The sequence below is a fragment of the Podarcis tiliguerta genome (assembly GCF_965153285.1).
Source record: "Podarcis tiliguerta genome assembly, chromosome: 4".
NCBI lineage: Eukaryota > Metazoa > Chordata > Lepidosauria > Squamata > Lacertidae > Podarcis > Podarcis tiliguerta.
The window spans coordinates 19,904,327-19,929,055 of NC_139537.1; the positions used below are offsets into that span (position 1 = coordinate 19,904,327).

The following is a 24,729-nucleotide window of genomic DNA, read 5'->3' on the forward strand; positions in this document are numbered from 1 at the left end:
GTGTGCTGGTATAAATATGTGATGCTCTCGCACACTAACATCTGTTGTTCCTAAAAAAAATTGCCTTCCAATTCTGTTGTGTGGCATTGATGCCTCCAACACTAAAAGGACACAATTTTAATATATTTATAAATGTAGGCTGGAATTTGAATTCTGATATTTTGCCAAATTGCACAAAATGGCCCTGCCATTCTAGAAAAGATATACAGAGCAAGGGCTATATGCAAAAAGGAAAACAACTACAACATTTAAATAGCTTTGGAATGAATACAATGCAGCTGTTACTTCAGCTGGAAAAAAAGAGACAGTTTTGTGAAACTGGAGATGATTATGTTACGGAGAATGCCAATTCTAGAAGAGCCTTTGTGGTGAATGTGTGAAACTTTATGACCAATCTGGAGTGCAGACTTAAAAAACACACACCACACTACTACAAATTCATTGTTTAAAACCACTGTCTTTTGAGCATGAGATCAGAAGTGTTCAGTGCTCAGGCACCTGTTTGTAAAATCTATTCACATATAAATGAGATCGTATCTGGAACTCAATGTTATTTGAAAAGCCATGTATTGGGAATGAAACAGAGAAAGAGCACTGATAAAGTAAAGTGCTTAGAAACCTTGTTCTACATATTCTCATTTAACATTTTAAGTTTCAGCAAACTTTCAGTTGCTAAAGTAATGTAATAAATAAAGTAATAAAGTATAATAAATAAATAAATAAATAATAAAGTAATAAAAGCCTCAGCGCCTAGGGCTTGCTGATCGAAAGGTCGGCGGTTCGAATCCCCGCAGCGGGGTGCGCTCCCGTTTTTTGGTCCCAGCGCCTGCCAACCTAGCAGTTCGAAAGCACCCCCGGGGGCAAGTAGATAAATAGGGACCGCTTACTAGCGGGAAGGTAAACGGCGTTCCGTGTGCGGCTCTGGCTCACCAGAGCAGCGATGTCACGCTGGCCACGTGACCCGGAAGTGTCTCCGACAGCGCTGGCCCCCGGCCTCTTAAGTGAGATGGGCGCACAACCCTAGAGTCTGTCAAGACTGGCCCGTACGGGCAGGGGTACCTTTACCTTTACCTTTAAAGTAATAAAGTAAAGCAAGGCCAAAACGTAGTTCTTTCCATAGAACCATAGAACTGTAGGGGACCACAAGGATCCTTTAATCCAAACCCCCTTTTGCCCAACGTGGAGCTCAAACCCACGACCCTGAGATTAAGAGTCTAATGCTCTACCATCTGAGCTATCCCAGCACTCGTTCAGATTCAGTTCTGTTGGCAAATTCGACTGTGGTAAATTAGGACATTTAGGGTGCAGTCTGAATCCTGGCCACTGCCTGGTGGGACGTGAAGCTATTAGTCATGGATAACCTTATCTCCCATGAATTTCTCTAATCTTCTTTTAAAGTCATGCAAGTTGGTGGCCATCACTGCCTTCTGTGGGAATGAGTCCCATTGTTTAACTATGACCAGGGGTGTCAAAAAATTTTTCAATGAGGGCCAGATTTGATGAAGTGAACATGTGTGAGGGCCGACCAAAGTTGTTGACCTTTTTTAGGGTTGAAGTTGTTGTGCTTTTTTTAGGATTCAAGTTGTTGACCTTTTTTGGGGATTATTTCCCAAAGCTGTTGACCTTTTTTTAGGTTTAGAGTTGAAGGCCTTGTTTTCATACCCCAGCAAATAAACTGCCTCAGGGGCCGGATTAAACTGACAGGTGGGCCGGATTAGGCCCCCAGGCCGCACTTTGGACATGCCTGAACTATGCACTGTGTGAAGAATCCTCCAACATCATTGGATGTCCACAAGTCATAGCATAATGAGAGATAAAAACTTTTCTCTGTCCACTTTCCTCATGCCATCCATAATTTTATATACTTCTTCTATACACTCCTAGCAGTAAACAATCTCTGAGTTTACTCTGCGTATGGTTAATGTTGGATAAAGCTCAGTATAATCTAACCCAGTGGTAGGGAACCTGTGGTTTTCCAGATGACTCCAACTCCCATCATCCTTGACCATTGGCCATGCTGGATGGAGATGATGGAGTCCAACCACTTTGGTGGATCACACGTTACCCCGTTTATTTTCGCCCATTGCAACCTGCTGAGCTCCTTTGTGTCGTTAGCCATTATTCAAAGGATGTTGTCCAATGCTCACAGGTTCCAACTTGCCATAACAAGACTTGCCTAGCTTGTTAAGACTAATGCCAGTAGCCTGACAGAACACTGTTTTACTGGTTGGAGCAGTAAAAAATAAAGGAGGTTTGCTGGTCCCCTTAGCCAGAAAATGGTTAAAAAATTGAGCCAAATGCCCATCTGAGACTCTCATTGTAGAAGTGATTGTCAGCCTGAAACTGCCCATGTCTCTTTATTAAAGCTTTTTAGCAATTAAATTGACAATGAAAATGTACCATTATTTGGGCTAATTAAATTAACAAAACGGTAATCTATCTTGCCTCGGTTGAGCAGCGAGCAGTGAGATTGAATTCTTTCTTGCCTTGAATGGCCTCCAAATCCAAAGCATTTCTCTTGCTAATGTAGTGGGCAGAGACTACCAATCACCAGCTCTGACACTTCCTTTGGTAATAGATCATTCAAACAATATCTGGGTTTTAAAGGTTATTATTACTGTAAATAGTGGGTGGAAAGAGGGAGCTGTAAAATGTGCAAATACATTTTTTCAATATATATATATATACCAGAGTCCCTGTACTAAAATATAATAGAACATCCCATATCCCGAAATCTCTGGAGTCATAAAAATTTGTCTTCGAGAGAGGGGAATAGGAGAATAGAGGGAGTTATAAAACATGCCAGTGTACACAGTACATTTATAGGACATAAAACATGTTCAGAATACAAAAAGATGTGGTTCAAAGCATTCTGAGTAAACAAGGTTTCCCCATGTTCTTCTTATAATGGAGATGGAAACATGAAGAATGACAGAGCGTCTGAGAGACAGAAGAAAATGTTGCCTTTCCCATTTTTGTTGTTGGTCCTGGAGAGCTGACCCGTAACCTTAGATCAGAAGGCCACAAAGACCCAAACCAATTTCATGAATTCTAAGAGCTGCTTCAAACATCAAGTTCTTGCTTGTGTGTTTCCCAAGGCGTCAGATGGGTCACTGTTACAGGCAAAATATTGTACCACTGAGCGATAGATGGATCAGCCTATTTTCATTCCATGGCAGTTTTCAGTGTGTTCACTCATGAGTCATTCCATACTGTTTTCTGCAGGTTTTTAAATCTGGAAAGGGCCATAACTCAACCACATAGCAGCTGCTTTGCTTGCAGAAAATCTTAGGTTCATTCCCTGGGATCTCCACGTAGGGATGGGAATGATCCCTTGCCTGGGGGAAAAAAACTGTATGGGAAAAAACAACCTCATTCAATTGCACGGTTTTGTACATCCTTTCCCATAAAACGTAGTTTTGCTACACATTTTTTGAACCAAAAATTAATTCTTTTCTGATTGGAAGCGGTTTTAAGCTGTTTGTAATACAGTGGTACCTCGGGTTAAGTACTTAATTCATTCCGGAGGTCTGTACTTAACCTGAAACTGTTCTTAACCTGAAGCACCACTTTAGCTAATGGGGCCTGCTGCTGCTGCCACGACGCCGCTGCACGATTTCTGTTCTCATCCTGAAGCAAAGTTCTTAACCTGAAGCACTGTTTCTGGGTTAGCGGAGTCTGTAACCTGAAGCATATGTTACCTGAAGCATATGTAACCTGAGGTACCACTGTATTGTATTTTAAATTAGTATAACCTACTCATGGAGCTTAAGGTGAAGGGTAAGTAAATAATAATAATAATAATAAAATAATAATAATAATAATAATAATAATAATAATAATAATAATAATAAATGCAACAAAAAACTTTTCTAAAGGTATTCACCCAGCAGCAAGAATAAAAAATGTGACTTGCATTCCACCTCACTAAAAGATGAGCAGGCTATACAGTAAATACAGAAATATGATCTAAATTAAAAGCCACAAGTTTGTGCAAACAAGAATGCCTTAGGGCCTAAATACTGACAATGTCTCCTTGAAGAGAACATTGCACACTTGGGGAGCCACTAACGGAAAGGCCCATTCTTTCATTGCCACCTTCTGCACTTCCCTTAGGAGAGCTGCATAGAGAAGGGTCACGGGTGGCGACTGGTAGGCTCATGGTAGGTATATGGCTTGAAAAGAGTACTAGAGGCACTCATGGAAGATAAGGACAACAAGCCATGATAGATATGTAGTGCCTCTACTGTCTTTAAAGCAGGATTAGATAGGGTCTTGGAGGATAAGTCTACGGTGACTATATGCTACTTCCTGTTTCAAATAAAGAAGGCTGATCGCCGAAGAATTGATGCTTTTGAATTATGGTGCTGGAGGAGACTCTTGAGAGTCCCATGGACTGCAAGAAGATCAAACCTCTCCATTCTGAAGGAAATCAGCCCTGAGTGCTCACTGGAAGATCCTGAAGCTGAGGCTCCAATACTTTGGCCACCTCATGAGAAGAGAAGACTCCCTGGAAAAGACCCTGATGTTGGGAAAGATGGAGGGCACAAGGAGAAGGGGACAACAGAGGACGAGATGGTTGGATAGTGTTCTCGAAGCTACTAGCATAAGTTTGACCAAACTGCGGGAGGCAGTGGAAGACAGAAGTGCCTGGCGTGCTCTGGTCCAGGGGGTCACGAAGAGTCGGACACGACTAAATGACTAAACAACAACATGCCTCTGAATTACCAGTCTTTGGAGAACCACAATGAAAGGGGGCTATTTCATTCAAATCCTGCTCGTGGACCGCTGGTTGGCCACTGTTTGATTCTGCAAGACTTATGCTATTTATTGTTTGGCATACATATTTTTTTTAAAAAAAATGCTTGGTTGTTTCTTTCCACTTCCTCCTTTCTCCAGATTCTAACTGAAATTTCCAAATACAGCTTCCTCCTGGTTACGTCTGATTTTCTTGAATTGTATGCTCACTTCTAAAATTGCATTGAATTATATGCCTCTCAAATTGACACAACACTTTGATGCCCATCATGATGATTGTTAGAGGAAGCTTTCCGGATCAAACTGTCTTTGTTTCTATTTCAGCAGTCTTTTCCCTAAAACAATTGGCAGGAATGCTAATGGACACAGCTGCTTCAGTGAGAAGTTTAGATTCTTTGCTGCTTTATGTCAGCATTGCGCTGAACACACCGATCTGAAATGTTGGTGTAATGTAGTACCATAGCTCTTGGAGGATGTGTTGTGAAATGGTACTCCCTAGCTAAGGTAGCGTATTTTGATTCATGATAATTTATGGGCTATTGAACCCATTGAGATTAAATTGGCTCAAGAACTAGTTCATATGTTATGCTCCCCTGGAGAGGCATCCTGTAAATGTTGACTTGGAACAACTTTAGCATACGTCTGAGACGGTAATTAGTTATGGACTGCATTTTATAGACAGGAACACATCTGGCTTTACCCATAATTCAAAAAACATATCTAGGGGTAAATTTCTAAGATGGGACATGCTTCCCTGGAAATCTTATGCTTTGCAGTGGAAGCTTTGTCCCCAATTCAAAGACAGATGATTGGAAAATATGAAGTATTAGCTCAGTATTGTCAACACTTACTGGAAGGAGTTATTCAGGGTTTCAGGCAGGAATCCTTCCTGGCCCTACCTAGAGATGTCCAAGATTGAACCAGGAATGTTCCGAATGCTCAGCAGATGCTATCACTGATATCAGTCAGTCTGACATCAATACCAGGGAAGATTCTGGAGCAGATCATTAAGCGAACAGTCTGTGAGCACCTAGAAAGGAATGCTGTGATCACCAATAGTCAGCATGGATTTCTGAAAAATAAGTCATGTCAGACTAACCTGATCTCGTTTTTTGACAGAATTACAACCCTGGTAGATGAAGGGAATGCAGTGGATGTAGCCTACCTTGATTTCAGCAAAGCATTTGACAAGGTGCCCCATGATATTCTTGTAAAGAAGCTGGTAAAATGCGGTCTTGACTATGCTACCACTCAGTGGATTTGTAACTGGCTGACTGACCGGACCCAAAGGGTGCTCATCAATGGTTCCTCTTCATCCTGGAGAAGAGTGACTAGTGGGGTGCCACAGGGTTCTGTCTTGGGCCCGGTCTTATTCAACATCTTTATCAACGACTTGGATGATGGACTCAAGGGCATCCTGATCAAATTTGCAGATGACACCAAACTGGGAGGGGTGGCTAACACCCCAGAGGACAGGATCACACTTCAAAACGACCTTGACAGATTAGAGAACTGGGCCAAAACAAACAAGATGAATTTTAACAGGGAGAAATGTAAAGTATTGCACTTGGGCAAAAAAAATGAGAGGCACAAATACAAGATGGGTGACACCTGGCTTGAGAGCAGTACATGTGAAAAGGATCTAGGAGTCTTGGTTGACCACAAACTTGACATGAGCCAACAGTGTGACGCGGCAGCTAAAAAAGCCAAATCAATTCTGGGCTGCATCAATAGGAGTATAGCATCTAGATCAAGGGAAGTAATAGTGCCACTGTATTCTGCTCTGGTCAGACCTCACCTGGAGTACTGTGTCCAGTTCTGGGCACCACAGTTCAAGAAGGACACTGACAAACTAGAACGTGTCCAGAGGAGGGCAACCAAAATGGTCAAAGGCCTGGAAACGATGCCTTATGAGGAACGGCTAAGGGAGCTGGGCATGTTTAGCCTGGAGAAGAGGAGGTTAAGTTCCAACATAGATAAAAACATAACGAAACATTAAACTTAACGAAAAACACACCAAAAAAACTAAACTTCCCTATAAGAGTGCAGCCTGGCCACAAAACTGGCAGGAACCAGTTTAGGAGGAGCCTCAGTGACTGCTAGAATGAAAAACAGGTTCAGATAAGATGCAAGGAGACATCTGCATGGGCAGCAACAAAGATGGGTTGAATAAGTGTTTTCAAGGACAATGCAGTGGTACCTCGGGTTAAGAACTTAATTCATTCTGGAGGTCCGTTCTTAACCTGAAACTGTTCTTAACCTGAAGCACCACTTTAGCTAATGGGGCCTCCCGCTGCCACTGCGCCGCTGTTGCATGATTTCTGTTCTCATCCTGAAGCAAAGTTCTTAACCTGAGGTACTATTTCTGGGTTAGCAGAGTCTGTAACCTGAAGCGTATGTAACCCAAGGTAGCACTGTAGTTGGGATGGGGAGAGGGTGAGGTGCTGAGGAGATGGAAGGTGGTTGCTTAGAAGATGAAACAGACAAGACGATGCATTATTATTTTCTATAAAGAGTGTGTGTTAATGGAATGCTCTCACATACCCTTTTGGACTCTGTCCTGCAATGCAGCACTGAATAAAAGTCTGACAAACTGGGAACCTGGTTTAAGACTCCTCACTGAACCCCCAAAGGGAATTTTCCCACTGATAATGTTAGAGAAAGGTATGTCTCTGGGATCGCGTTTGTCTTACAAGTGCACACATTTACAGGATGCTACTCCAGGGCAGCAAAGCACATTTAGACATAAAAACTAGCCCTAGAGTCAATTTAACCTCAGTGGGTTCAATATTCCATAAACTATATAGAATCAAAATACAGTCCCTTAGCTAGGTAGTGCTATTTCCCATCCACTGAAAACTATTACTCTACATCACACCAACATTTTAAATTGGCATGTCCATTGCAATGCTTGCAGAAAGCAGCAGATAATCTAAATTTCTCATTGAAATGCTTCTCAGGCAAAACACAAACCTTGAGACATACCTTTCTCCAATATCAGTGGGGAAGGGCCAGGGCTAAGTGGTAGAGAATCTTCCTTGCATGCAGAAAGTCCCAGGTACAGTACCTGGCATCTCCAAGTATCACTGGGAGAGAACCCATCCTGAAACTCTTGCCAGTTGCTAGTCCGTGTAAATGTAAAGGACCCCTGGACCCCTGGAAGGTTAAGTCCAGTCCAAGGCAACTATGGGGTTGCGGCATTCATCTTGCTTTCAGGCCGAGGGAGCCGGCATTTCTTGACGGACCGCTTTCTGGGTCATGTTGCCAGCATGACTAAACCGCTTCTGGCGCAATGGAACACCATGACGGAAGCCAGAGCGCACGGAAAAGCTGTTTACCTTCCTGCCACAGTTGTACCTATTTATCTACTTGCACTGGTGTGCTTTCAAACTGCTAGGTTGGCAGGAGCTGGAACAGAGCATCAGGAACTCACCCTGTCGCGGGGATTTGAACCACCAACCTTCTGATCAGCAAGCCCAAGAGGCTCAGTGGTTTAGACCACAGCGCCACCTGCGTCCATGTAGACAATACCTGAGTTAGAAGGACCAATGGTGGGGACAGGCAGCTTCCTATGTCCCTATTTCACATGACTGTAGGGGTGAACCGTTCAACTGAAAGCAGAACTTAAATTCTGGAGCATACAAAGCCATGCTTTATGTAAAGGCATTGGGTAAAATATGGTTGGGCCAGTTTTATTACGGAATTGCAAGGCAAACACAAGCAGAAACCAAGCCATGCACAAAGGCATCAGTTTGGCAGTAGAGGGCAGAGTAGTTACTGTAATGATATATCCATCCTCTCCAGGTGTGATGGCCTGGGAATCCGATTCAGAGGATGAACCGGAGGAACCCCAGACTGCACAAGACTGCACAGACTGCCTCCAGGGCCGGCTGAGCTGGGGCGGGGCCTTGGATCTGAAGCGCCTGCACCTGTGCCGGATCCTCAGGAGCAGGCACCAGGTGACTCCACTCTAGCTCCAGAGGTGATTAAGGACACAGTGCCTACAGGTGCCCCTCTCCTGGCCCTGCCAGAGGAAGGTGAGTCTCCCCCTGGGTCCAGTAACTCCCCAGCCTCTCCTGAACTGCAGAGGCTTAGGGCAGAGAGGCGGAGGGAACTGGTTTCTCCCAGGAGGAGTGCTCGCCTTAAGGCCAGGAGAGGTGGGTCTCCTGGGGGCTGGGACCGCCCCTGGCCTCAGAGAAGATAAAGGCCAGTCAGCCCAGTCCCAGGTTGTGGGAGCAACGTCGTTGAGTACCTGCTCCTGCCTGGACCCAGACCTGCCCTTCCAGTGTTCCTGTCCCCACCCGGCTTCCTGCTTCGGACCTCGCCTCGCTCCTTGTGAACTGTTTCCAGACCAGTGACCCAGGACCGGACTTTGACTACGACCTTCCCCCTGGGACCAGCACACCATGCCTCCTTCCACATGGTTCCACGTGGTTCTGCGTGTGCTATGGCACACAACAACACCACTTTGTGGTTTAAACCAGCAATGGGGACTAAATTCCTCCACGACTTAAATTTTCATTTTATTTACTTATTTGTTGGAACACCAGAAGGGTCAATGTAAACAAAAACCCAGCTACAACTTACTTGTGTGGCTCACAGCAGTGATGGCCAATTCTTGTTTGAGGAGAGTCATTTATTTACCTTCTCTGCAACCCTTTAATGCATGGGTAGGCAAACTAAGGCCTGGGGGCCGGATCCGGCCCAATCACCTTCTAAATCCAGGCCGCGGACGGTCCAGGAATCAGCGTGTATTTACATGAGTAGAATGTGTGCATTTATTTACCTGTGTTGAGGTAAGATTCTACTGCTAGTCCAGGTATTTTCTACATTATGTATCTGTGGTGGATGGAGGTGCCATCTTGTATTTCACTTCTGGCCGTAAAATGTATTGGGCTAACCCTGAAGAGAAGGCTGGTTTGCACAAATTCACTCATCATTTGTTCCCTGTATTTCAGTGAGTAATCACTGGCAGACATTTTACACCTGTTCTGTGGTAATGTATTCTGGGCTGAGCCAAAATGTCCTCTCTATTTCACAGCCTCATTTGCATGGTATGAGGTTTGGTGGACTGTGTGTGTGTGTGTGTTTCGAGAATTGTTTTCTAAGGGGGAGAATTTACCCATAAGCACAGAAGTTCTCCTAGGACTCCCAACGGCCAATTTCTTCCCCTTTCAATCTCATGATTCCCTAGAGTCAGCACTGTTGTGTGAAGGAAACCAGGAGACTGGAATTGTGGTTTTACAATAGGAAAGAGGGAGAATTTCTTCATTCTGTAATCATCTGTGAACACTCTGGAGATTTATTCTGTTTTAAAAGATGCCAGTTTCAAAAGAAAAAATGTTTACTTGCCCTAGTTTTATACCTTAGCATGCCATTTTTACCCACAGCATTGTGTGAGCTGCATGTTTATGTCAAAGTTACAAGTGTGTGGCTTAAAGAATAGCTTCTGAGCTATACAACACATTTGTCTGGACTCCTGAAACCTACACATGAGCAGATATGGAAGTTTTTCACTTGTGACTGTACATAAAAAGAACGCCAGCTGTTGTCTGCTTTTCAGAAGCCATCTAGTTTAGCTTTGGGTATAAAAGATGTCACTGTTACCTTTTTTGGTCTCTGTTAACTGAATGTTGAGCTGTGACTGATATCTCTGCTGAAGCCACTGTGTTTTCTTTGGAAGAAATACTTGTTAAGTATAATTGTTTAATTGTATATTGAAACGGAAAATAACTCTATAATGTGTTTGTAGGTATACTGTGAAGCAGTGCTTTTTTTCTAGAAAAATAGGTGCCAGTCCTCACCGTGAAGTTGTCACAGTAAGCGTCACACTTTTTAACCAAAAACGAGAGGTGCCGGTACTCACCTTGAAGTTGTTACAGTAAGTGTCACACTTTTTAACAACAAAAAGAGAGAGGTGCCAGTACTGAGTGCCCTTGAGTACCCCCTGGGAGAAGAAAAAAGCACTGCTGTGAAGCATGGCATAAAATTTCAATTTAAGCTGAGTAGAGAGCCTAACAGTTAATCATTAAGTGGGGCTCATTCATATCTTTGTGGCTCATTCACAGGATATTTAAATCACATGAAGTGTTACAAGTATATGCATACGGTAATCTGTAAGTTTCCATCTTGGGTGCAGTGAGTCTTTGTTCTGAAGCTACTGGAGAGAATGGACAGCCTGACTATCCCTACCCACCCACATCATCTTTCCTCCTTGCCATCCATATTAGGCCAACTATCACATAACATTGAGCCAAGGGCCAGTGGCCCTTCTATGAAGTAGAATTGCATGAGAAATGTGAAACTTATTAAATGTAATGATTTTCTTAACTTTGAGCAAAAGTTTGTGCAGCCTTGTGCCAAAGGATGAAAACTGTTATACAACATGTAGCACTACATGACACAATTCTGGAACACTGTGATTGGCTATTTTCTTTCTGCTCTTAATTCTTTGAGTTCTTTTTTTAACTTCAAGCTTTTATTATAAAGCTTGATGGTGGCTATATAAAGCACCTGTTGAAATGTTTCATTTATATAATTAGCATCTATCTTTAACTTGCCACATTTTCCCTCCCTGTTGTTATGGCTACAGCCAATAATAATGAGATAAAATGAAGTCATAAGAGAGACACAAACCTGTTGACGGCAGAGCTTGAGCAAAAGCACAAACTGTACTGACCCCCATTTGGCTTGACAATCTATGGGGGAGGGGGCAGAGCTTTCATCCTGGTCTTTCAACTCGAGCTGAGATAGCCTGGAGCTTCTCAACCAGCCTTGTGGGGCTGGTCTGCATCAAGTTAAGGTAGCACAGAAACTTAGCAAGATGCCATCTACAGGGCCATACCATGTTTCTATCTAGCTCAGTATTAGCTGTACTAGCTCTCTGGGGTTTCAGACATGGGACATAAAAGCCTTACCTGGAGATCTCAGGGATTTAACTGGAAATCTTATGCAAATGTACTGTCACCAAGCTATGCCCTTGGAAGCCTTGAAAGGCAGATTTCTCACCACTGCAGATCTTTATCTGCAATGATGCTCAGCCACAGAGGAGCACTGGGTGTGTTGCAGTCTGCACTCCTTGTTTGCCAGTGTGGTGTAGTGGTTAAGAGTGGTGGACTTGTAATCTGGTGAACTGGGTTCGCGTCCCCGCTCCTCCACATGCAGCTGCTGGGTGACCTTGGGCTAGTCACACTTCTTTGAAGTCTCTCAGCCCCACTCACCTCACAGAGTGTTTGTTGTGGGGGAGAATGTTAGCCGCTTTGAGACTCCTTAGGGTAGTGATAAAGCAGGATATCAAATCCAAACTCCTCCTCCTCCCCTCCTCCTCCTCCTCCTCCTCCTCCTCCTCCTCCTCCTCCTCCTTCTTCTTCTTCCACAGCTCTGATAAGAGGCTAAGCAGGCCTCCCAACCACTTCATAGGGGCCATGTGTGTTTCCATAAAATGTACTTCAGGGTGTTCTGAAATATCATAGATCTCTTGATCAATAGGTTTAGTGTTAGTCCTTAATGGTTTTGGTTCTAAAGGACTACCTCCTCCCATATCATCCTGCCCACACCCTAAGATCCGATGGAGAGGCCCTTCTCTGTATCCCACCATGGATGGGTGCTAGGTTAGCTGAGATGGCTGGAGGGACGTTTTCTGTGGCTGCCCCCAGTTGTGCTGTCTAGGCCATCAGGAAGTAACTCCAACATCTTAATCAGAGATGTTTCATCATCCCTGTTTCCTGAGACTTGGGAATTGCAAGGAATTGACCTGGGGATCTTTTGCATGCAAGAGAGAGAGAAAGAGAAGAGTGCTAAAATTGATTTGCTTGTATTTGAATGACAATGAATTCTGTAGGCCAGCCTTCCTAAAACTACTGCACAAAGTCTTAGTACAAAACATCTGGAGAGCTCCAGTTGGTGAAAGTTACTGTAGGCTAAAGAAAATCAGAGCAGATTTTATCCCTGTTTGGCACTTCTAAACATGTTGGTGCTACAGCTTGGGTGTACTTTCATCTATTTCTGTAAAGAAAGAATCAACCTTGATTGGCACTTGTGCTATAGAAATGCATGAAAGTGTTCTAAGAAAGCATCCATTAGCACCTACAGCATCATTAGCATACAGAGAAGATAAAAGAAGCAGGTGCCTCCAGTGTCTCTCGGTACCTGCATGGGCTCCAATCTTTTCGCCCACATGGGCACAGCCTTTACAGGCAGCCAGATACATGCCCTGCTTGGACACTTTGGGGCTGAAATCCTTGATGGAATTCCGGTCTGTGGCTAACCTCTTAAAAGTCAGTTGGAGGTCATTTTCTGATATCATCCTTATTATTAGAACAAAAGAGCAGCTTTTTCAGAATTGGGTCTCAGTCAGTACAGTGCACTGCATACAGGCAGTGTATTGAAAGAATGTGCATTGCAAGTGTGGAATATTCAAAAGAACCCATAATATAGTCAAACACAGTGTTATCCACCTTCCTCTCTGAGTAATAGCTGTTGGATGTTGACCTGTATGGCGTTCGTACGGAGTCCCCGGTCGTCTCATGGACTATTGACCCATACACCGCTAATTCACTGCCACCAACCAGGTCCTCCCCGGTAAATCACTTAGTCTCAGTCAATGAGGAGTGTAGTTTATTACACACACAAATAAACCTTAAAAGCATTCGAAACGCTGTTACCCTTTACCCTCTTAGTCTTATTCTATTCTGTCTCTAACTCTTCTATCTCCCCTCACACAAGAACCAACTGCATTAACTGTCTCTCTATTTCCATCTGTCTGCCAACTGCTTTCCCAACTGCCTTTTACCTACCTACCAACCAACCAACCAACCAACCAACGAACCAACCAACTAAACCTCGGACTCAACCCTTTTATAAACAGGTAGACTCCACCTCTGGCTTTTCTATTGGTCTACCTATTAACCCTTTCTCTCCCCCTGTACAGACATTTTCAAATGAACGGGCAAACGCCACAACCTGAACGAGTGGCAATAACACAGGAACATTGGAAGCTTCCTTATAATGAGTTGGGACATTTCCCCATCTAGCTCAGTATTCTGTACAGCAGCTCTCCAAAATGGCAGATGGGGGACATTCCCCATCCTACCTGGCGATGCTGGGGATTGAACCTGGGACCGTCTGCATGCAAGGGAGATGGTCTACTACTGAGCTTTGACCCATTCCCCAATGTGCTGCTGCTGTTTTACCCCCTTTCCCCTTTCTGCATGCTTATATTGTGCTTTTGACACTATTGCCGAGACAGAGCATAGGATCCCAACTGCTTAAGCTGGGGGCAAGTCATCGAGTAGCCATAGCCATAGTAGCTGCACCATCGATTGGCAAGTAATTGTGCCGAGCTATGTGGATTGTGGCCATTGCTTTTAATGGGATCAAATTGGCTCAGGGGCATCCACTTGTGATCAACCATTTCATAGCTGGGCTGCCTGTTAAATGCTGCTGCTTCCTGTTAACTTATGTCCTAAACAGGGGCATGGCTTCAAATTGCAGTACAGCGGCCAGAAAAAAAATTGGCAGTAATTTTGGAACATGTAATATTTCTTAGACTTTGCTGCTGTAAATCTAGGATAAACACATCCCCCCAATATGCTGCCTCCTTCTGCATGCTGCGTGTGCTGCATAATCCCAACATTTATTTAGCAGTGTTCTGTTAATAAAGGATAATGAGATACCGTAACACGGCAATGCAATTTACGAGGAAGCATCTAACGAAGGCTTGGAAAAACAAACAAGCCAGTTGCAACAGCAAAATAGCTGCATCCGATCCATAACTTCACTCTCTGCTGTATTGGGAAATTAAATTAAATATATATATGTGGAAACTCCTATGATTGGAACATTGTGTACCAGCTGTCTTATGCAGCTGACTAATTGATCTCTCTGTCCAGCAAATCAGGAACATTTGCTACTGTTTATTCAGAGCAAACAGGAAAGCATTGCATGAAATTACACATACACACCACACTTTTTACGAGCTCTTGCCATTTAGGAGAACATCCATGGGGAAAATGAAAGACTCAATAAACAGAACAATTCGGAAGGTATCTCCAAGAGTATTATCTGGATGCAGCATCCTCGCGCTTGACAAGTTCTTCCTTCTCTGTGTTGTTGCTTCCAAACAGGTCCTAACAAAGGAACCTTGACTTGACAGTATTGATCTTGAGCTGGTAAGAAATTTAAAGTAAGTGACAGAGAAGGAGAAGATGAAAAGCATTGAGGGGAGGACAGATAAGCATCCTAGGTAAGTACAAGGATACGTGGCAATTTAAATCAAGTTGTCAGAGCTGGCTCCTGGTCCCAGCTCACAGAGGACCAACGCTAGCCGGTAGTAATGTATCAAAGTCTTTATTGAAGTATAGTTTCCATTTCCAAGCCTCAGCGCCCCAGCTCTACGTCTAGGGTCTAGACCGGCGAAGCTCCATCTGAATCCCCGCCCCCTGTACACCAGTTTAAGACTCTAGCCTTACTCCACCTCTTCCGTCTCTCCTTTCTCCTCTGGGTCCTGCTACCCCCCGGGGTCCTTTCCTTCCTGGATTCCTCCGACGCAGACGTGGACCCTCCTGACTCCTCCCTCTCTCTTCGGCGGGCTTTAGGACCTGGCTCCCTATCCGGGCTGCCAACTGCTGCACCCTCCTTCCTGTACATTTGAACTTGGCGCGTGCAGCCTTCCACCTTCCTCTCGACCGTTTCCTCGCTCTCCGATGGAGGCGTGGCCACTCCTGCCTCATGTCCTCCCGCTGTCAGCGCGCTGCCTGATCCCGATGCCTGGGACTCCTCCCCTCTACTGCACTCTGGTGTGGACGCTGGTCCAGATTTCCAACTGCTGCTCTCTGAGTCCCCCCTGGCCCCTTCTTCCTGAGGTGTCCCCCTCGGCACCCCCCTTGCCCTGACCATGGGGGCCTCTTTCTGTGAATCTTCCGATTCACTGGAAAGACTCAGAGACCTCGGATTGCTGTCATCGCTGACATTTCCTTCGGACTCCTCCCCCTCGCTCTCTATTTCCTCCCTCTCCTGTGCCTCTGCTCCTGAACCCCTGACACAAGTGTACATGGATACGTGGTGTCCAGCATCCCTGAGACAAACTACTTTGAAGTCAAATCATAGTCCATCTGCCCCCCCCCAAAAAAAGTATTGTTAACTGCTTTCTCTCAATTATACTTTTGTAGAAAGTTGTGAACTATGAGATCAGGCAACCCAACCAAGATGCTCTATGTTTGGTAAGTATTTTCTGTGTTTGGATCCATCATTTCTTGAATGTTCTTGAGAACATTTCAATAGTCACATTCCAACTCCAGAACTCGAACCCTCTCTTATTCCTAGGTGTGTTTGTGTAGCAAGAGGCAACCAAATTTCCAAGTCATTTTCCACCGTGGCTGTTGGTGTGCAGTAAGTGCAAGGCAGTAAACCAAATTACAAGGGGGTGGGGTGATTGTAGATGAAATTCTAGAATGCCTGTGTAAAATGCATGTGTACCATCAGCATGCATCCAACGTTATAACCTAGCAGAGAAATCTTGGAAAACACACAAATACTCTTTGCCCCAGAACACTTACCAGAATGCTCACCAGTACTGAGCTGATTCCCAGTCTAGCTGAGGAGAGCCTGCCTAATACTAGAATTAATTTTCCCCTTTGCAGAATGAGAGACATTTACATTTTAACAGCGAGGTTGCAAGAATCTCAATGGCTTCTAATGCCCGTCCTTGTTATATCAAACTCAATGTCACAAATATTTACATAACCAAGGATAATTAATACGTCTGTAATCACTTTTGTTGGCAGTGTTTGAAAGGAAAGCAGTGCTTCAACTTTAGCCCTGTAATCTCAAGAAAAGAAAAAGTCAGTATTGTATAATCAAAGTTAGGAATATTGAACACCAAATTACCAATAAGGTTAAAACCCAACAGCCGGAAGTAATATTAATGTTTCTCATTTTATTTTATAGACAACAATAGCTTCATTTCCTACCTGCTACCCACAACATTTCAAAGGGGAAATGTTCTTGATTCCTCTTAGCATTGAGTATTAAAAGAATCTGGAATCTACTGAGAAGAAAATGTAGCTTAGGTTCCAGATAGAGCCTGAAATAATTAGTTGTTTACAGAGCAATCCTAAATACAGTGGTACCTCGGGTTACATACGCTTCAGGTTACGTACGCTTCAGGTTATAGACTCCGCTATCCCAGAAATAGTACCTCGGGTTAAGAACTTTGCTTCAGGATAAGAACAAAATCATGTTCCGGCGGCGTGGCAGCAGGAGGAGGTCCCATTAGCTAAAGTGGTGCTTCAGGTTAAGAACAGTTTCAGGTTAAGAACGGATCTCCGGAACGAATTAAGTATCTAACCCGAGGTACCTCTGTACAAGAAGCTGTCATAACTTATGTTGTCGTAAATCAGGCATGGGCAAACTCAGCCCTCCAGATGTTTTGGGCCTGCAACTCCCATCATCCCTAGCTAACAAGACCAGTGGTCAAGGATGATGGGAATTGTAGTCTCAAAACATCTAGAGGGCCGAGTTTGCCTGTGCCTGTCTTAAATTAATTCAGTGCAAATTACTCCTATTCCAAACTCCATTCAGGACTGGGGCTATTTTAGGCTGATCTGGTTCAAGCCTTGCAGAGGGAAAATGGAGTCTGGCATGTGATTAAACTGATAAAGGTTTGGAATAGGTGTAAGTGGAAGTCTTCCCTTGCTGCAGAATGGAGCTCCCTCTCACAGGAGGCAGCCAACCAAGGTGGCTTTAAAAGAGGATTAGAACAAATCATGGAGGAGAAAGCTATTGAAGGCTACTGGCCACAACAATGGCTGTACTATGCCTCAGTTGGTGGAGGCAGAAATGCTTCTGAATACCAGTTGCTGGAAATCACTGGAAGGGAGAGAGTTCTTGGGTTCAGGTCCTGCTTGCAAGGTTCCTACAGGCTTCTGATCTGTGAGAGTAGGATGCCCAACTAGATGGGCCATTGGCCTGATCCAGCTGTCTCTTCTTATGTTCTATTTTTGAGTGTAGGTTCTGCCCACCAACCCACCATCTCACCTGGGTTGAGGGTGTTATGCCAGTGTATGCCTGCCTGAACTGGGTTGGGGAAGTTACAATATGATACAATACAATAATCTTTATTATCATTGTCCCATACAGAACAATGAAATTGAAAAAATCTACATCAGACATTCAAAAACCAACAAGCCTGCTATCCCAGCTATCCCAGCCTGGTTAGCCCCCTAAAAACTCTGATACCCCATAATTAAATACAATATACTCCCATAGAGACTACCTTAAAGGTAAAGGGACCCCTGAGCATTAGGCTCAGTCGTGACCGACTCTGGGGTTGCGGCGCTCATCTCGCTTTATTGGCCGAGGGAGCCGGCATACAACTTCCGGGTCATGTGGCCAGCATGACTAAGCCGCTTCTGGTGAACCAGAGCAGTGCATGGAAACACCGTTTACCTTCTCGCCAGAGTGGTACCTATTTATCTACTTGCCCTTTGATGTGCTTTCGAACTGCTAGGTTGGCAGGAGCAGGGACCGAGCAACAGGAGCTCACCCCGCCGCGGGGATTCGAACTGCCAACCTTCTGATCAGCAAGTCCTAGGCTCAGGTTTAACCCACAGCGCCACCCACGTCCCCCAGAGACTACCTTGCACTGTGTTTAAAACCAAAATCACATTTGGATAGAAACTGTTTCTCAGGTGGCTAGTCCTAGTCTTTATAACCCTGTACCTTCTTCCAGAAGGCAGAAGCTGAAAGAGTTCATTTCCGGGGTGTGCACTATCTTGCACTATCTCTGCAGCTTTCTTATGACCCCTGGAAGCTTAGATTTGATCCAAGGTGGGAAGAGCGCACCCAATTATACACACAGACCATAAGTAAATACACTCTCAACAGTACAATGGTAAAATGTTATGCTGAGCTGGGATGATGGAGCTATGCTGGAAAAGCCCTTGGTGAATCTCACCTAGGTTAGGATAGCCCAAGATTTGCTTTTCTAAATTTGCTCAATCCACTTTAGGTTTGGGTTGTTCCGTAATTAATTGCCCACTCAGTTTGTGAGCCTGCCCCTACTTTCCTAGTAGAAAACCCTATTGAATTAATAGGACGTCTGGTTAAGGTTGTGCTGTTAATTATTTGTCAAGTAACTTGTGTCATAGCCCACCCAGGGCAGTTCACAAAATCATAACACAGTACACATATAAAACAATGATGGCAATTGTTTAAAAATCCATGCCAGGTGAACCAGTTTACAAACATTATTATAAATCACCACCCAACCAACAGAACCATCTACCCTAAAAGAACCAATTCTGAGAAAATAACCTTTAAGAGAAAGTGGTCCAAAGGAAAGAGGCTGTAGCTGTAACCCTGGCAATGTTCAGACTATAAGAACCTTGGTGGGGAGGGAGTTCCACAGTCACGGGGCCACCACCAAAAAGACCCAGTCTTTTGTACCCATCAGCTGAGTTGATGTATGAACAGAGGCTCTGAGGCAGATCTAAATATCTGGACAAGCTTGTATTTTAGGCAGTCCATGAACTGTGGTCCCAAATAGTTTAAAGGTCAAAACCATCACTGTGAATTGGGTCTGGAAACACACTGACAACCTGCACAACTGGTACAGAATTTGTGTCGTATTATCCAATCATTATGAAACAAGCAACAGCGTTTTGCATTTGCCCCGGGCTCCATGAGGGAAAGGAAAGCTGCAATTAATAATCACGATCAGTCTTGCGATCTGAGCCATTGTTTCAACTCTCATATCTAAAGTGGTTTCTGCTGCGAATGAATCTTTTGGTGTTCAATAGATGGTTTGTTTTAAAAAGATGCTCTGTCTTCCCACCTCTCCTCACCTTCCTAGAGGGAAGCTGCACTGTCACCAGCAATACAAATTGTTGAATTATTCTGTTCCATTTAAAAAAAGAAAAGAAATACAAAGATGCTTTCACACAAAGGAGGTGAGTGTTTAGATGGATATTTCTATGACAGTAAGATTTAAATTTCACAGCTTTCTGAATATGCCTGCCTGGAGGGAATTATTTCCATGTATGTAGAAAACTGACCTGCTTTCTTTTTTACTGCTCAGACCAGTACTAGTTATCTCAGAAGTGATGCAGAAGAAATGCCAATAATGGAAAAGAAAAGAATAGCATGCCATAGGTTATATTGTCTTTACTGTTTGTTTGCTTTTTAAAAACCCATTTTAAAACTGTCCATCATAATATCAGATTTCTGGGAGGTGTGCAACATAAGCACACACGAGAGAGAGAGAGAGAGAGAGAGAGAGAGAGAGAGAGAGAGCAGCAAGAAAACTTCTTAAAACAGACCCACAATATAATCTTCATAGAATCATAGAGTTGGAAGAGACCACAAGGGCCATTGAGTCCAACCCCCTGCCAAGCAGGAAACACCATCAGAGCACTCCTGACATATGGTTGTCAAGCCTCTGCTTAAAGACCTCCAAAGAAGGAGACTCCACCACACTCCTTGGCAGCAAATTCCACTGTCGAACAGCTCTTACTGTCAGGATCTTATACATGTCTTCCACTCCCAGATAAGTGGGTCTATCACTGCAGCCTACAACTTGCACAATTAAATCAGTTAAATCCTAATTTAGTTGATTTAAATCAACTAAATCAATTAAATCAACTAAACTAGGCATGGTAAGTAAAAAAAAAAAGTTCGTTCTTGGCATGTAAATGACACCGCTGCTGGTGCCAGAGGAACCTCTGGGGCACCATGACTGAGAAAGTCTCCTCCCTTGTAGATTATCTTTGTGCCTCTGATGGGTGAGAGACATGGAGACAGACCTTGGCAGATGATCTTACTGGACCATAACGTGCATCATCATAACGTATTACTGGACCATAACATGCATCATCTTGGCCACTGGTCATGCTGGCTGAAGCTGATGTATGCTGAAGTCCAACAACATCTGAAGAGCCACAGGTTTCCCACATCTGCCTAAAAAATGGGCAGGTGGATCTGGGAGTCAGTGTTCCTGCTCAGGTGCCAATAGTTGTAGGGAACCTAAATGTAATAGCCCAGAATCAAGGGTTGACACATGTATGAAAACCGGACATATAGTTATCTCTCATGCAGTATTCATGGTTCAAATAGGGTAGGATTCCATCACTGGGGAAGTGGCCACCACTTTAGCCCTGTAAATGGCTCCTAAAAAGATGTAATTTGGCAGTCAAAAAACTGACAAAGGCCTGCAAGCACCTAAAATGGCAAATGCAGAGGTGTGGAAGGGGAGCTCCATTAACATGTGACCCCAAAATTTCAGACCCCCAAACTGATGCCCAATTTTAGCGCTAGTTTAGTGCTGTTTTGTGCCATGAACCCTGCATTTTGTGCTGCCTTCCAGACTGTGTATTTGACACAGCAAATCGGGTTCACAAGTTAATGTCAAAAAATCCAACCTTGTCTGATTGACTCCAAACAGGTGCCAATGTTTTGCACAAAACTAGTGCCAAACTTTGGCATCAGTTTGGGGGGATCCAAAATTTGGGGTCCTCACATTAATGGAGCTTGGAAGAGGCATGGATGAGGAAGCTCCCAGGCTTGCCAATTGGGTTATGATGATGGTTGACTGAAACGTAGAAGGTGAGAAACCTGGTGGTTATGATTATTGTCAATTTAGGGGGCCTGTGTTTGAGTTTCAAAGGAGTGAAGACTGAGACATGAGTCCCTGTGCCCTTGGGAAACCTGCGCTCAGGCTGTTTAGCACCATCGTTTTAAAAAATGGGGGGAGGTTCACAATCGCAACTGTTTCATTAGATTTAAATTAAACTTTAAATTCAGCTACATTTATATCCTCATTTTAATTTTGTTTTACACAACTCTGTTAATTAACTTCTCAAATGCAGTGCATTCATCTGCAGTCACTTATTATGCATCCAGTAGCTCCAGCCCTTCGCTTGATGTACTTATTATTTCATTCACATGATCAGGCAGAAGTCAACTTCTTTAAGAACGCATCATTGTATTCAGTGATGAAAGGGAACACTGAACTATAGCTATTGTGTCTGTAAGGAGCCAAAGACAAACTTGCACTTGATGAATTCTAGGAAACACACCAGGAAGAACAAGTTGAAAATCTCCACACACACACACCCCCTCAAAAACCTGTTAACATTCCATGTTGACCTTTGATGGACCATTCAGAGAATTCAGAGAAGGAGAATTCTTGGATAAGGGCTGCTTCTCACAACAGTGGTAGCTGGTGCCTATTGAGACTGGGGAGACCAGGAGCAGCTGGAGACAGTGACAGGCAGCTTCAATTAATTCTAGTTCTGCCTCCATCTTCCTCAGATCTGCTGAGTTCTACAAGGATAGCACTGAAGCTAAAGAGGAGCACATTGCCACAGGCTGTAAGGAAGAATGCAGGCAGATGAGGGATGCCTAGGGCCAGATGAAGGGTTGTAGGGCAGTGTCACATTCTCCCTAATGGACCATGGCCATCTGTCATGGATGCTTTAGCTGAGATTCCTGCCTTGCAGGGGGTTAGATTTGATGACCCTTGGGGCCCTTCCAACTCCATGATTCTATGACCAACCTCTGCTGTCTCACATTATAGCGTGTCAAGAATGGAGGATAGCCATGCGTACTGCCTTACAGAATCTTTACAGAGGCAGTGTGGTGTAGTGGTTAAGAGCGGTGGACTCATAATCTGGTGAACTGGGTTCGCTTCCCCGCTCCTCCACATGCAGCTGCTGGGTGACCTTGGGCTAGTCACACTTCTTTGAAGTCTCTCAGCCTCACTTGCCTCACAGTGCTTGTTGTGCGGGAGGAAGGGAAAAGGAGAATGTTAGCCACTTTGAAACTCCTTAAGGGGAGTGAAAGGCAGGATATCAAGTCCAAGCTCCTCCTCCTCCTCCTCCTCCTCCTCCTTCTCCTCCTTCTCCTCCTCCTCCTCCTCCTCCTCCTCCTCCTCTTGTCTTCTATTTGAAGGGCTGTTGGAGGACAGGCTCCTGTTTGAAGGAGTCCTCTTACCTGAAGGCTGATTTAAAGATAAAGATCCATCTGAAGAGAGCTGGTAGGCCTTGAAATTGCCCCATAACTGTGTCCACCTGGGCAGCAGATAAAGTCAGAAGTGATGGGTGTAGCCCTCAGTGGGAATGGTTGTCACAGGGGCTTTTAGAGTACTGCACTATTTTACAGCTTTATTCAGAGACAATATTGTTATTAATATTATTATTATTGTGTTTATATACCGCCCTATACCCGAGGGTCTCAGGGTGGATCACAGAATAAAATCAAGATATAAAACCGCAAAATACCTAATAAAAACAAAAACAACAACCCAATAGCCCTCTCATAAACATTGTCAGCCATGAAAGAACTTTCAGCTTCCTTCAAAATACCTCAAACGTTTTGTCTAAGCAAAGTCCTACAATTTCACTTAACATTTCATTTAAACTAGGAGGTGTGCAAAAATCCCCACTGAGCAAGATTTTGTTTTTGTTTTTCTTACTCAAGATTGTTTGGCTTTCCTCAAAATTCTACATCCGTTTTGCCTGAGGATTTGCTTCAAGTTCCACTTTGGAAAGGATTCAAATCTTTTCCTGCTATTTACCATTTTCTACTATTTATCGTTGGGACGCGGGTGGCGCTGTGGGTTAAACCACAGAGCCTAGGACATGCCGATCAGAAGGTCGGCGGTTCGAATCCCTGCGATGGGGTGAGCTCCTGTTACTCGGTCCCAGCTCCTGCCAACCTAGCAGTTCGAAAGCACGTCAAAGTGCAAGTAGATAAATAGGTACCGCTGCAGCGGGAAGGTAAACGGTGTTTCCGTGCGCTGCTCTGGTTCACCAGAAGCGGCTTAGTCATGCTGGCCACATGATCCAGAAGCTGTACGCCAGCTCCCTCGGCCAATAAAGCGAGATGAGCGTCGCAACCCCAGAGTCGATCACGACTGGACCTAATGGTCAGGGGTCCCTTTACCTTTACTCAGTGGCGTAGCATGGGTTGTCAGCACCCGGGGCAAGGCAAGTAATTTGCGCCCCCCCCCCCGCGCTGCACTGTCCCTCCCCCAGATAGTCCCTTGCTCTCTCTCTCTGCACCGCACCGCACGCCTGGCACCCTCCCCTCCACAGTGGGCGGCGACCTGGCGGCTCGGATCGGATTCGCACAGCCAGCACTGCAGTGAGAGAGAGTGAGTGAGCCAGGTAGGGGCAGAGAGCTGCGAGTGTGAGCGTGCCCCCCCCCAGATGTTGCGCCCGGTGCGGCCAGCCCCCCTGCACCCCCCACGCTACACCACTGCCTTTACTATTTATCATTAGATTTCTGAATTCTACCATGTGATTTGTTTTCATTTCGTTGCTTATTATTTCCTTTCCTTGCATCTACTTTAAACTCAAATCCCTTGCTGGAAGGCCAAAAGCCAAAGAGAAGGAGGCTGTATGTGTATGAGCTAAGAGGGTATTACTGCAAAAGAGAATGCAACCCTAGGAATTTTTTATGGCAAGAATTTAGTTGCAGGCTTTGAATTCTGCAAAGTCCTACCAACAGAAACCTAGTCCCATTTTGTTGTGACAAAAAAAAAAAAAGCCACGGTAGTTGTTGCCATGGCAATGAGCCGAGTCTCTGTTTCCCTGATGATGACCTGTAAATTGGTCTCTTTGCCACCAAGTTTCCGAGCTGCTTTCACTCATCCGCCATAGTTCTTTCTGACCCCAGAGGGGCCTTCTAAGCTCATACATACTAGGCAAAACATCACAAAAATAAACAAGAAGAGAAAAGTAGCTGTGGCAGGGGTCAGAGGAGAGGGTGCTCCAGATCTGGCTGAACCAGCAGTGAGGGGAAGGGATTTCCAACCTTCCTTTCCTGCTTGGTGCATTTTCCCTGTCAAAAGTACCCACAGCACACACCATCAGACAGGAAGAGAAAGACAAAACTCCCAGGAAAAGCAACAGAGGGGAGGAATTTTAATCAGGAAACTGTCGCAAGGGGGAAGAAGGATCTTATAGTATCACA

At 44.5% G+C, this 24,729-nt stretch overlaps 2 long non-coding RNA genes across 2 annotated transcripts; one reads left to right on the forward strand and one right to left on the reverse strand.

Moving 5' to 3' along the window:
* Positions 1-14,806: 14,806 nt before the first annotated feature.
* Positions 14,807-19,706, forward strand: LOC310675880. The gene is made up of 4 exons (XR_014510276.1): positions 14,807-15,001; positions 15,927-15,977; positions 16,081-16,146; positions 19,610-19,706. It is a non-coding gene; the product is annotated as an uncharacterized lncRNA (long non-coding RNA).
* Positions 17,858-18,551, reverse strand: LOC310676887. The gene is made up of 2 exons (XR_014510770.1): positions 18,395-18,551; positions 17,858-18,031 (listed from the first exon to the last, which is right to left on the reverse strand). It is a non-coding gene; the product is annotated as an uncharacterized lncRNA (long non-coding RNA).
* Positions 19,707-24,729: the final 5,023 nt, after the last annotated feature.